This window comes from Typopeltis vanoorti, chromosome 23 (assembly GCF_054136105.1).
Source record: "Typopeltis vanoorti isolate ZY-2024b chromosome 23, IOZ_Tvanoo_1.0, whole genome shotgun sequence".
NCBI lineage: Eukaryota > Metazoa > Arthropoda > Arachnida > Uropygi > Thelyphonidae > Typopeltis > Typopeltis vanoorti.
In genome coordinates, this window is record NC_143571.1 from 46,544,594 (window position 1) to 46,559,556 (window position 14,963).

The 14,963-nt window shown below is 36.8% G+C and overlaps 1 protein-coding gene across 1 annotated transcript in view; it reads left to right on the forward strand.

Moving 5' to 3' along the window:
- The window catches only part of LOC150093819 (histone-lysine N-methyltransferase 2C-like), a 1,065,326-nt gene that overhangs the window by 317,425 nt on the left and 732,938 nt on the right, over positions 1-14,963 (forward strand). The window lies entirely within an intron of this gene.

Here is a 14,963-nt window from a genome sequence, read left to right on the forward strand (position 1 = left end):
TAAATTAATCTGGAGAGTAACATGTTCACACACACAAAAAAAAAAATAATAAATAAAATAAAATAATTAGAAATAATAATAAATAAAAAACTTATATAAGTATTCATATAAATTACAAACTGGTATGGATAGTGGCCAATAAAAGCTGAAAAATTGCTTAGACTCCTAAAGTCTGGATTTGCTGGAACACTAAGTGGGCTGAATGTGTGCCATCCAAATTCTTGGGATTTTTATGCCACCATTATTGTGTTAACATTAGGGTGGTTAATCAAAATTTCACAGGTTTCTTTTCTTTAAATTTCCGTTTATATCAAGTTTTTGTATGAACTTGGTATTTTGGTTTACATTAAACTAAAGTTTTACTCTAACACACACACACACACACACACACACACACACACACACACACACACACACATATATATATATATATATATATATATATATATATTTAATATATACTTGATCTTATTTAGTATCATTTTGTTTGTAAATCACAGTATGTCATACCAAATATAGAACTTTGATAGGATGAAAAAACAGTGGTTTCCTTTTTTAAAAATCTGTTTATGTGCCAAAAAAGAGATACTCATAGATATCTAATATCTATGAATATCAGAGGGGTGCTTAAGGGTCAAAGCTGTATAACTGAGAGGAGACCTCCACGTAGCCTTTAAAGGAATGCGGAGAACTGACCAGGGCTTCTGACCTAATGTCCAATCCTCACCTTCTCATGGCGCACCCTGTTGAGTATCTACTTTGATACTGAACGAACGAGGATGGGCTGGCAATTTGGGATTTAGCCGACCAAATTGTATTCTTATTGGTTAAACCAAAATAAAAAATGATGGTTCAACATGACAAAATTTCATGCCGGCTGGGGCGTCGCCCGGTTAAACAAGGCCCCCGTTGTTTTCGACAGGGAACCAGGGCAAACAGCGAAAAGTCAGCTGCTGGAACAAATCTGAAAACAAACCCCAACTCAACATCACCAGAGTTAAAGATCAGTACTATCAACGTAAGAAGCCTGAATGGCAAAGAAATGGAGCTAGCTGAGGAATTAGATAAGTACCAGATCGACATAATAGGGGTGACTGAAACAAAAAAGACCAAAACTGGTGAGATCTATCTCAGCAATAAATACAAAATGTTATATTCAGGCAATGACAATCAAGGAAAAGAAGGAGAAGCCATAGTATTCAACAAAATACGAAGCTAATCTTCTTAAATGGCAGTCAGTCTCAAGTAGAGTAATGCGGGCAAATATGAGAATGGGGAACTGGACAATGAGACTTATTTGTGCCTATGGTCCCACAGAAGGTTCTACTAAGGTAGAAGTGGAGGAATTTTTTGAAGCTTTAGAAAAAGCAACTGACACAATGAAAAAGGAAAAGTTGGTCCTTGTTGGGGATCTAAATAGCAGAGTAGGAAATGATTGTGAGATATACAAAAAATATTTTGGGGAAATTTTTGGGAAAATTTGGAGAAAAGAGCAAAGCTAATAATAATGGCAAATATCTGTTGGATTTCTGCTCAGGACATGGACTGGTTATTACTAACACCATGTTCCAACATAAAAATGTGCACAAATTCACATGGAGAGAAGAGGCAAGGAATAAGAAAAGTCTCATTGACTATGTTACTGTTGATAGTGATGTTTTCTCCCTGGCGCAGGACACCAGAGTGTAGAGAGAATTTGAATTTGGAAGTGATCACTATTTAGTCTTGAGCAGGATAAAATTGAATTTCATATTGAAAAGAATAACATGTAAGAAAGTTTTAAAGCGAATAAAAGTTGAGCAGCTCTCAGATGCGAACTGTAGACTAAAATACACAAAGATTATTGAAGAAAAAATGAAAGCGTCTGAGAACAAGAACCAAACCTTGGAGATTCAGTGGCATGCCTTGAAGAAAACCTTGATTGATTCAGCCAGAGAGGCATGTGGTGAGGTTGTCTGCAAGGATAGAAAAATCAAAACTCCATGGTGGACACAGGAAGTTAAAGAGGCAGTGAAGGAAAAGAAGAAATCATATCAAAAGTTCCTGGCAAATAAGGCAGCTTTTGATCTTAGAGAATACAGAGACAAATGTAAAAAAGCAAAACATTGTGTAAAACTAGCTAAACATAAGTCATGGGAGGACTTTGGCAAGAACATAGAAAATAAATATCAAGAAGGTGCCAAGACTTTCTGGAGATTGTTGAAGAAGCTTAGGAATGTAGGAAAGAGTACTGTAAAAGGAGTTAGAGATGATAAAGGTGACATGAAAACAGGAGAAAAAGATATATTCTTGAAGTATGGAGTAATTACTTTGAAAAACTGCTAAATGAAACAAGCAGTGATGACAGCACAGTGATAAAAAACACTGACCAGGCATGCAGTCAGGAATACATATCCGTACTTGAAGTAGAAAAAGCCATCCAAGGCTTGAAATGTGGAAAGGCAGCAGGAGTAGATGATAGTCGACCAGAAATGCTGAAGTATGGTGGTATAAAAGTCTTACAGTGGCTGCACTGCATAGTTCAGAAAGCCTGGACAGAGGGACGAATTCCCATTGATTGGAGTAGAGCTCTCATAGTACCCATATATAAAAAAGGGAAATAAAACTGAATGTGAGAATTACAGAGGTATTTCCGTACTGAGTGTTCCTGGCAAGATCTATGGAAGTATACTTGAGAAACGGTTGAGATGTGGAAGAAAAGCTTGGTGAAGAACAAGCTGGATTCAGGCTGTCAGGATCAGAGCTTCACTTTACGACAAATAGTCGAGAAAGCATGGGAATATAACAAACATCTGTAGTTAAGATTTGTCAATCTGGAAAATGCATATGACAAGGTGAAAAGAGAGAAGCTATTCAATATGCTGCAGTTATATGGTGTGAATGGGGCATTATATCAAACAATACTTAGTCTTTATTTGAGTTGTAAGTCAGCAATTAGAATTGAAGGAAGTACAGGAAGATGGTTTAATGTTAAATCTGGTGTGGGACAAGGATGTTAATTATCCCCTCTGTTATTCATTATCTATATGGATCACATTATGAAGGAATGTGGTATTAAACCTGATATCAAAATTGGAGATGTTAATGTCAGCTCTTTGCTTTATGCGGATGATCTTCTAAATAAATCCGCTACAGGTCTGCAAGATTCTCTGAGTAAATTGAATAGCTGTTGTAATAGATATGGTATGAAGGTCAGCAATAAAAAGTCAAAGACACTGAAAATCGCCGCTAGAGGGAGCTCCCGTGTTTTCAGGGAGCTCCCGAAAGCTAAGTACAATTTTGAATGGAAATTAGAATATATGTTAAAAATCATAACGTAATATTGTCTAAATTTGGTAGCTTGTTGTGTCTGTGTGATTTTGGTGTAAATTCCGTAAATTAATTTAGTCTTTAACGATACATTTCATATATTTGAATATGGCGCCAATGCGACGTAAGATAATGGCGTCCAAAAATACGACGCCATTGTTCAAAAACTATAATGTGAGAGAATTTGTCCAATGTGATGTGTGTGGAATGTATGCATTCCCGAATGAGGCTGGAGTATGGATTGAAAGTGATAGTGGTGGGAGAATGTGTAGAAAGTGTATGCAAAGTGAGGAGTCGAAGTATGTGTCAGGTTGTGAGACAGTTATGGTTGAAAAAAGCCAGAATGCGAGTGAAAATAGTGGATCGATAGGAAATTGCGGTGTACAAGATGGCAATGTGAGCGGTGATCTAAGAAAGAGCGAGAGCAATTATACAGAAAGAGAAAATGGTTTGAATGATAAAAAAAATGAGGAATTATTTGTAGGAAGTGAGATCGCTAGGCTGCGCGCAGTGATACAAGAAGCGCAGCGGCAATTAGAGCACCTGCAAAACTCTTTCCAGAGTGATTCGGCTAACGTAAATAAACAGCGTGGGCGAGTTTCCAAAATGAATTAGAGAGTGTTGTATGGTGACTCGTTATTAAGAGGAGTAATAGATACTAAGTGTAACTAAATCGTACTTACCAGGTGCGAAATTTAAGGATGTAAGTGAGAGCATTAGAGTGCAAAAACAGAGGGTGAAAGAAATAACAATTGTGGCTGGTACGAATGAATTGAAAGGTGATAAATTTTTTATGAGAGAGGACTTGAAAGTATTGTTAAAGGTAGCGAAAGAAAAGAGTGACAGAGTTAGAATGGTGAGTCTGTTACCGCGGTATGACAGAGAGGAGTTTAGAAGGAGGGCCATAATCGCAAATGGTATTATGCGCAGGTTATGCGGATGGTGTGGTGTGGAATTTGTGGACTTGTGGAATGAGTTTGATGGGCGAAAGGACTTATACAAGATGGATGGCCTGCATTTGAATGGACTTGGTGTGCGGAGACTGGAAAAAGTGTTGCTGAATGAAGTGAAAATGGATGTGCAGAACCAGGGAAACTAGAACTACCAAGGAGGGGGGAAGTGGATATCCAGACATCAGTGAGACAGTTAAGTGTAAAAATGTATATAATGTACCTGAGCCAGCAATAAGGACAAAAAATGGAATGGGATATTTAGAATAACGCATCAAGATAGGGGTGGGACAAAGGGAACACTGCAATTCATGTATACTAATGCCAGGAGTATTAGGTACAAGAAGGAAGAATTTTTGGGCTTGATTGGCTCTTCCTGGCCACAGGTTATTGGCATTAGTGAAACATGGCTAACGGAAGATGATATAGTTAGTGGGATAGAATGTGTAAGTTATAGTATGTTTAGGAGGGACAGAGAGAATAAAATTGGGGGAGGGGTGTTATTGATGATAGCTGATGAACTGCAGCCAAGGAGAATTGAAGTATTGCAGGATAGTGAAAGGAGCTCATTTGAGGCTATTTGGTGTGAGATTGATATTGGCAGAATAAAATATACAGTTGGGTGCTGTTATAGACCAGGTGATGGAATAGATGGTGGAGATGGTATGCATAAACAAATTGATGAAATGAGTGGAAGGAGGGTAATTATTATGGGGGATTTCAACTATGGTAACATTGATTGGAAGGAGGAGAGGACACATGTGAGGAAGGAAATGGATTTTATTCAATTATTAAGGGATAACTATCTGAAACAGCATGTAATTGAAAATACTAGGGGTGTGAGAGTGCTTGACCTGGTAATAGTATCTGAGAATTTGACTGTAATGAATATGACCATGTTGCCACCTATTGGTGAGAGTGATCGTAAGGTCTTGACCTGGGAGGTGGCTAAAGGTGTGAAATTTGTGATTAAGACAGGGTATATGTGGAATTACCGTGCTGGCAAGTATGACAAGCTTAGGAGATTGCTTGGATCAGTGCCATGGCATGTACAACTGCAAGGGCTGGACGTCGATAGAGCATGGGAAGTGATCAAACAGCATTTACAGGAGGTTATGGCTGATTGTATACCTAAGGTCCGAATAGTGAAACAAGGAGGGGTTAAATGGATGAATAACACCATTAAGCTTGAGCTGCAAAAAAAGAAACAACTATGGAGGGAATTTAAAGAAAGGGGTGACCTGCAGGCACACGAACGGTATAAAGTACAGGCCAGAAGGGTAACGAGTGTGGTAAAAACAGCAAAAGCCGATTATGAAAGGAAACTAGCTATGCAAGCAAAAGAGAATCCCAAACAGTTCTTTCAATATGCTGCAAGCAAGAAAAAAACTGTACATGGCAAAATGATTTTAAGGAATGACGATGGTAAAGAGTTCACTGAACCAGTCGATATAGTGGAGTTACTGAGCGCGCACTTTGCAAAAGTATATCATCCAGGTGGTGACGTTGAAAAAATGAAGGAACCATTAGTTTATATGGGAATTGTGATGAATGAAGTGGAGGTGAATAGTCTATTACAGAACCTTAATGTGAATACATCTGTGGGATTGGATGGTATACCGGCACGGGTCTTGCATGAAGCGGCTAATGAATTATCAGTGCCCTTGACCATGTTGTTTAATCTGAGTCTCAGGTCTGGCTTAGTCCCGAAGGCGTGGAAAGAGGGGAAAATAGTTTCACTGCATAAAGGAGGATCCAAGACTATGGTTGCAAATTACCGACCGATCAGCATATCAGGAGTCGTTGTCAAGGTCTTGGAGAAAGTAGTCAAGGGAAAAATACAGGAATGGATTAATGAAAATGAGATACTGTACAGAGGACAGCATGGCTTTGTGAAGGGTAGATCATGCCTCAGTAACTTGCTCAAGTTTTAAAACAAGGTGACGGCTGAACTGGATAAGAGAAATGGGTTTACAGTGATACTGCTGGACCTGGCAAAGGCGTTTGACAGGATACCACATGGAATTCTAATCCGTAAACTACAACATATGGGAATGGATATAGGGTTGGTGAGATGGATAGCTGGGTGGTTAATGGAGAGATATCAAAGAGTAGTTTATTCAGGAGTGGAGTCCAAAAAACGGCCTGTGACTAGTGGTGTGCCACAAGGTTCTGTTCTTGGACCACTGCTATTTAATCTGTTCATTAACGATATAGGGAAGGGTCTAAGTGGGACAGTTCATTTGTTCGCTGATGATGCAAAGTTGGGTAGGGCGATAGTGAATGCAGAAGATGTCAAAGTCTTGCAAGATGACTTAGATAGATTGGAGTTCTGGACTAAGGAGAATGGATGTCAATTTAATGTGACAAAATGTAAGGTTATGCATTTCGGAGTGAAAAGATTAGCAGCAGTATACCACATTGGTGGAACTGTACTCCAAGAGATTGATGAGGCCAGGGACTCGGGAGTGTTGGTGGATAGGGAGATGAAGTTTTGGGGGCACATTGCGAATTAGCTAAATCAGCTCATCAACTCACTTGGTTGTTGAAAAATACCTTGACGAGCAGAGAAAAACAAGTTATTGTACCTCTGTACCGAGCACTGATAAGACCTCATCTCGACTACTGTGCCCAGATTTGGTCACCTAGGTTCCTTCTTGATGGGGAGGAGGTTGAGAGGATCCAGAGGCGAGTGACTAAGATGATAGCAGGTCTATGGAATGAACCATATGATAACAGGTTGAAGATTTGTATGTTGCAGAAACTAGTTGATAGGCGGAAAAGGGGAGACATGATTGAGACATTCAAATTGCTAAAAGGATTCTATAGGATTAATTCAGATGATATTTTTGAGATCAGGACTGGTGGTGGGAGAACTAGGGGACACCCATGGAAGTTGGGCAAGAGCATGGTTAGCAGGGGTGTTAGAGCTGGGTTCTTTACTTTTAGAGTGGTAAATGAGTGGAATAAGCTGCCAGAGTCTGTTGTGGGTGCTATGACAGTGAGCGAGTTCAAGGCAAGGTATGATAGATACTGTGAGAATGTTGAACAGCTGCGTGAACGTGATGTTTAGGGCCTCCCTCGATGAGTCTAAGGACTCCTGGAGTAGCCCGTGGTAATAATAATAATAATAATAATAATAAAAAATAGGCAGAATCATTGAAAATGTCAACTGTGTTGTAAATGGAGAACCTGTGGAACAAGTAAAACATTTCAGCTACTTAGGCACGAATTTTACTGAAGATGGTAAATTTAATATAGAAATAGACAACAGAATCAGCAAAGCTGGTATGGTGGGAAGTCAACTGAATAAATTCATATGGAATAAGAGAGAAATTAGTCGGAACACTAAATTAGTTGTATTTATGACAGTGTTCAAACCAGTTTTAACTTATGGAGCTGAGAGGTGGGTCAGAAGTAAAACACTTGACCAAAGACTAGAGACCGCAGATATGAGAGTCCTGAGAAAGATTAGAGGCGTGAACAGATGGCATCAATGACAATATCATATTAAAAATGAGGATATTAGGAAAGAACTTGACATTGTCAGTATCCAGGAATGCATAAGGAGAGCTAATCTCAGGTGGTATGGTCACTTAAATAGAATGGGAGAGGAAAGATTAGCAAAACAAGTGTTCTCTGCCAGGTTGGCAGGAAAACGACCCAGAGGAAGACCAAGATATAGGTGGATTGATACGGTACAAAGTGCCTTAGACGATAGAAATATAAGATCTGATAATGTTGGAGTCTTTACAAGTAACAGACTGATTTGGAGGAAAATTGTAGATAGGAAGTTAGTAATGATGTAATTTTTTCATGTAGTACTGTCATATCCTGTACACCCCTTGAGGGTACATGGCAGGAATTTGATGATGATGATGAATATCAGATCTTTGCACACTTATTATGGCCCTCTTAACCAGGAAGAAATGCTGCATCAAGAGATGCTAATAGTCACTCAATATATCATCATGCACCATTGCCCTTGCCATCTGATTCAAGTTATGCCAAAAAGAATATGATCTTGTCCTCATCACATACCATTATTGTAATATACAGCTTGTGAGAAAATTCATATTAGCTATTGCTATGAGAATTTGTAGAAAAGAAAACATATTGACAAAGGTTTTTTTAGATTATCCAGGTTAACATGTGACTGAGTTATTAATGCACATTTCCTACACCTGTGTGTGCATGTGTAAACATTATGAATGGTAATGAGCAGTTTGTAAGACTGATATTCATATTCTATCCTCTAAATCTGAATCATGTTCATAGATTGGGCAAGCTAACTTCCTTTAAGACAGAATGAATGCAAATTTCTTGTAAATAAATGTCAAGGAATTCAGTGAAACACCATAAACTTTTGCCATGGTAAATAGATAGGGATTGCAGGAATAGTTGGGTGTATTGCAGTTTTCTTCTATGGTAAATATTTCATAATAATATTGCATTGCTAGGACTCTGATTTGGACACTTTTTTGGTATTTTTGGATATGTTTAGGAATCTTTGTGGTATTATATGTGCATTAACAGTATATCTGATGAATGATTGCCTTAACCTGACTTTCTTTGCTTCTTCTCTGGTTGCTCTCATTCATCTCTGAAATATTGTTGGTTGATTATTACATTTAGATTATACATTTGAAGTACTATGATTTAGGCACACCTGATTCCTGACTATAAGAAGAGAGCTCAAACTTATTGCTACATAAAAAACAGTCACTTGATCTTTTTAATGAAAGCTCATAGTTGTATCATATCAATTCTTATAACAATATTCTTAAACAAATATTAAATTATGTAAAGTCCACTTGTACTATAGCAAACTCATAGGGACAAAAAACAAATAGTTTGCCTGCAGAATATCACTGATGCTATGGAAGAATGTATATGCTTAATAACTCATCATCACATTCCTGACATGTACCCTCAAGGGGTGTACAGGATATGATAGTACTACATGAAAAATTTACAAAATTACTAACTTCCTGTCTACAATTTTCCACCAAATAAGTCTGTTAAATGTCAAGACTCCAATATTATCATATTGGAGTCTTATATTTCTATCTTCTAAGGTACTTTTTACTGTATCAATCCACCTATATCTTGGTCTTCCTCTGGATCTTTTTCCTGCCAACCTGGCAGAGAACACGTGCTAATCTTTTGCTAATCTTTCCTCTCCCATTCTGTTTAAGTAACAGTACCACCTGAGATTAGCTCTGCTAACAATGTCAAGTTCTTTTCTAATATACTTGTTTTATATTGCCATTGATGCCATCTGTTCATGGCCCCAATCTTTCTCAGGACTATCGTATATCTGCAATCTCTAGTCTTTGGTTAAATGTTTTATTTCTAACCCAGCTCTCAGTTATATATAATTTATAAGTTAAATTTGGTTTGAACACTGTCTTGTGTATAGCTAATTTAATGTTTTGATTAATTTCTCTCTTATTCCATATAAATTTATTCAGGTGATGTAGTACCATACCAGCTTTGTTGATTCTGTTGCCTATTTCCATATTTAGTCTTCATTAAAAATGGCACCTAGTTAGCTGAAATGTTTTACTTGTTCTATAGGTTCTCCATTCACAATGCTGTTGAGGTTTATAGTGTTTCTGCCTATTTTCATTGTCTTTGTCTTTTTAATGCTGACCATCATAATATATCTATTACAACATTTGCCAGGGAATCTTGCAGATTTATAGCAGATTTATATAGAAGTATAACATCATCCGCATAAAGCAAAAAGCTGAGATTAATACTTCCAATTTTGATATCAGGTTTAATATCACTTTCCTTCATAATGTGATCCATATAGATAATGAATAAGAGAGGGGATAATGTTCATCCTTGTCTGACACCAGATTTAACATTAAACCATCTTCCTGTACTTCCTTTAATTCTGACTGCTGACTTAAAACTCAAATAAAGACTAAGTATTGCTTGATATAATGCTCCATTGTAAGAAATTGAGAGCTTTTATTGCCTGACTAGAAAGTTCTGTTGGAGCAGATGTAAATAGAGCGAAGAGAGAGAGAGATATTAAACATGACAACACTGCATGGCTATACTACCCATATATTCTATGCCCTCCCTCTTTAGTTTTGAAGCAGTATCCTAGTTACAGGCATCACATTGTAATTCAATAGCATAAGTATCACAACTATCATCATGAAATTCTTGATATGTACCCTCGAGGGGTGTACAGGATTCTGTGATAGTACTATGTGAAGAGAGTTTACATTATTACTAACTTCCTATTAGCATCATTTCTCAAGGTGTCTGTGGCTCACTAATGGGCTGTGTTAGCTTTCCAGGTGGGCCATGAGAGAATTTTATTAGTAAATCGTAAATCGATATTTTTTTTATCTTAGTCTTTAAATTTTCAAATGCAGTTTAGAATATGATATATTAAAATGCTGCTAATTAAAGAAGTTCTTTTACATAATTCATTTATAATTGCAGGCATAGACTTCTGTGGCTAATTGGTTCAAAAGATATATTTCGGTGATTGCACCACATTTTTTTATTATTCAGTTATATAAAACACTGAAATAATAGTTCCCGACAAGTTTCGTAAATCGTAGGATTTACATCTTCAGGGGGTAAATACTTACTTATATATGAAATACTTACTTCAGGGGATAAATAAATACTTACCCCCTGAAGATGTAAATCCTACGAGTTACAAAACTTGTCGGGGAACTATTATTTCAGTGTTTTATATAACTGAATAATAAAAAAAATGTGGTGCAATCACCGAAATATATCTTTTGTAATTCATTTAATTACTGCATAATAATATGCACAATATTTTGCCACATGCTGTATCTCAACATGTGAATGTATAATAATGCATAAAATCAGCCACTGGGTTGCCTGGAATGCTGAGAAATGCACCAAGAAATCCTATGCTAGTTTTACTCTGACTTAGTTTCACTGGAAACTAAGTAAGATTTTCCATATATCTCCATACAGGAGGGGTGGCTATTTCCATCTTAGTACCCATCATCTCCAAAACTTCTTCATTTCTCTTCTTCTGGATCCACAAGATCTTCATTGCACTTCTGTATGTATGCATATCAAAAGCACCAAATGTGTTGTATTCTTGTTTATTGTCCATGTTCCTGCTACATAGAGAAAAGTAGGCAAAATAAAGCTTCTACTAATCTTACAAAGATTAGTAAAAGTGCAGAAAGGTGATAACAAAGTTTTTATTCCCTTTTCTAGATACTTCAGCGTGGGATGGTAAATTGCTTGTGCTCTGAGAGTGAAAGAGGGGTTTTGCTGCTGCTGTGAGCAGAAGATTTATTCCCACTGCTTCTCTCATTTAGAAATTTCTTGTGTTTGCCTTGATACTTCAAAAATATAATTTTTTAAAATAAATTACACAAAAAGTAATTACACTTAAAGTACAAGCCATTAGGAAAAAGAAAACCAGGACGTCCTCTTAAATGATTCAACGATGACTTCTAAGGCCGGAACAGGCCATGCTAGGCCTAAATCCTTGATACATATGATGATGATGATGATGATGATGATGAAATTACACAAAAAAATTCATAATCAAACTGAGCCAGTTTGATTTTGATTTTTGAGAAGCAATGCCAACAGACATTGCTTCTCAGCAGTGCCTATTGACATGAGAAGCTTATCTGCTGCAAGTTGATTTTAGTAATCACTTTTCTTGATATAGAATATAAATTTAAATTAAATTGCCAAGAAATTATATTCTTTCACAAGTTTAATTTAAATTATATGCAAGTGAAAAAGCTTTCCACACCAGAATATAAAAACATACTTTCTTAAACAAAGTAATTAAAACAATTATGCCAAAATTTGAAATTTCCACAAACATGAAATAAAAAGCTAGTGATGAGCATTGCACCAGAGGTGTGGTGTTTATCACTAGCCTTTATTCATCATTGCAGAACTAAATAAAGTCATCAGAAAGCTGGTGTATATTTGCCTCTTCTTTGGAGGTCACCTGTTGGATATTACTATAGTTTGTTTCTAATTCATGAACTTATAAATACATGCATTTGATGTATTCTGAAATTGAATATATATATATTCATTTCATTATCATGAAAATGCTTATGAGGAAAAGAACAGTTGCGCGTTTGTCCAGTTTGGACTTATTAAGCGTGTGCAAGGATGTTATCATAAGGCATTACATAAGAACAAAGACCTGCAAGTTGTTCAACTGAGTCATGCAGACTACAGAAGTGAGCATGCACACACACACACAAGTATACAGGTAACTTATGTCTGTAGATGAATGCCCAGGAGTATTAGAAACAAAGGGGTAGACTTGGTTGCCTTGGTGAATATGATGGAACCTCAAATTATAGGCATTGCTGAGACCTGACTATCAGAGGGAGATATACTAACTGGTATCGAGCAGTTTCAGTATTTTTAGGAAGGAGAGATAGGAGATGAGGCAAGGGATGTGTGTGTGTGTGTGTGTGTGTGTGTGTGTGTGTGTGTGTGTGTGTGTGTGTGTTTGCACGAGCATGTGCCATGAATGATATTGGCAATGAGTTTGAGACCAACTGGTGTGGAATCTAACAAGATCAAATACATAGTGGAGTGTTGCGACAGACCTAATGTATTAGTTGATAATGACAATTAAATTCATTACAAAATAAAGATGGGTATGAAATGAGTAATCAGCATGGGTGGCTTTAATTATCTGAACTTAGATTGAGAAGTTGTGAAATCTCATGAAAACAATTAGACTGAATTTATTGAGACATCTTCAAGCAACATGGGACAGAAAGAAGCCAAAGTCAAACAGTGTCAGATCTATTTATAGATCTGCCACTCTTTGTGGGGCAGGGGGTCAACTTGGGAAGTTTACGGACATTCCATTTGGGCAAGGTTGGACAACTAAAAAGTAGGAAATGCAAGTTAGGACTATTCTAGGTTCTGTCTCATGGGATCATTTGCTAGATGGGAAGGATACTGCTAGTGCATGAGAAGCATTTAACAGATTACTTAAATGATGCAATATCAGAATGTGTCATGCTTAATAAATAGGGTAGGTGAGTGAAATAGACGTGTAATCTTATTAAACAGGAGAGCTTTAAGAAAAAGATGATGTAGTAGGAATGCTGACAGGATGATGTCAGTTATGAAAATTATAAGGAATGACTCAGAAAGAGTTACAACTGTTGTACAGAAAGCAAAGTCTGAGTATGAAAAGAAACTGGCTATGAAAGATAAAAGTAAACCAAAAGAATTCCATCATTATATTGCAAATGAAAGAAAGAATGGGTAGGAATGAATAACTCTGCTGAATGTAGATGTGTGACAGATGTACAAGAGATTGTTCAGTAATTAATGCCATTTTTTTGAAAAGCTACCAACCTGGTATACACAACATTGAGCTCCTGCCACTTCTTCACTGGATGAAAATTCAGTGTATGAACAGGAGGTGTTAGAATTGTGCAAACTAAATAAGAATTAAACAATAGGGACTGATGAAATATCTGTACAGTTGCTAAAAGACTGTTCAGCTGAACTTTGACTAGACTAATTTGAGTTCTCTGAACAGGGAAGATTTCACAGAAAGAATGTATAGTAATCATTTTGCACAAGGGTGGTGCAAAGACTGAGGTGTCTAACTGTTGAACTATCAGCATCTCTGGTTTAGTGCTGAAGATTTTGGAAACCTTGGTGAGAGATCAGTTACAGAAATGAGTTAACAGAGAATCTATACTTTGCAATTAACAGCATGGGTTTACTAAGGGAAGGTCATGTTTGAGTAAATTGCTCACATTTTATAATAGTGTCAGAGTTGAGTTAGACAAGGAAAATGGATACATCAGACTTTTGGACATTGTAAGGCTTTTGATAGGATACACATGGAAGACGGATATGTAAATTGGAGCATATGGAATTGGATTATAATATATTAGAATGGATAACAGGTTGACTGATGTTGACTAACTGATATCAAAAAAGTGGTAATGGGGAAAGGGACATGAGTTCAAAATTTAAGGTGACCAGTGTCTTTGTATTATCAATGACATAGGGAATGATTTAACAGGTGATATCCAGCTGTTTGCCGATGATGCCAAAGATAGGCACAGTAATCAGGAATCAGGCTAATGTTGCAATGCTTGCACAGTGATTTAAATATCAGCCTGATTCCTGATTACTGTGCCTGTGGGCATGGGAAAATGGCTGTCATATCAATGTTAACAGTTATAAAGTTACGCACATTGGTGTAATGAGATATCCAGTATCATATTAAATTAGTGAGATTATGCTAGACACAACTCATCAGTATTGATCTCAGAGTTGTGGAAAACTGGTCGAAACTGATCTCGGAGAGTTAATGGATAGAAAGTTTATGTGGCATATAACAAAGATTGCAAATACAACTCAAAAGATAATTACATCACGTTATGCATCACTTGACCAAGTGCCAAACTGATGTTTTTGGAAAAAAAGCTTTAGAGTTTACTGTCTCATTAAAAATCGAGTTACTGTCAGTAGGAACTAATTTTGGGCTTGTTAGTTAAAAATATTATCAGAAATGCTTGTGTGTAAGAACAAAGGCAATAAAATAAATACTTTAGCTGTTACATCAAAAACGTCGCTTGGTCGAGTTTTGCTTTATATACAGAATAATTTTTCTAAGTTCCACATATTGCAACCATGTAGCAAAACTTTTGTTTAGTCAAGTTAAGC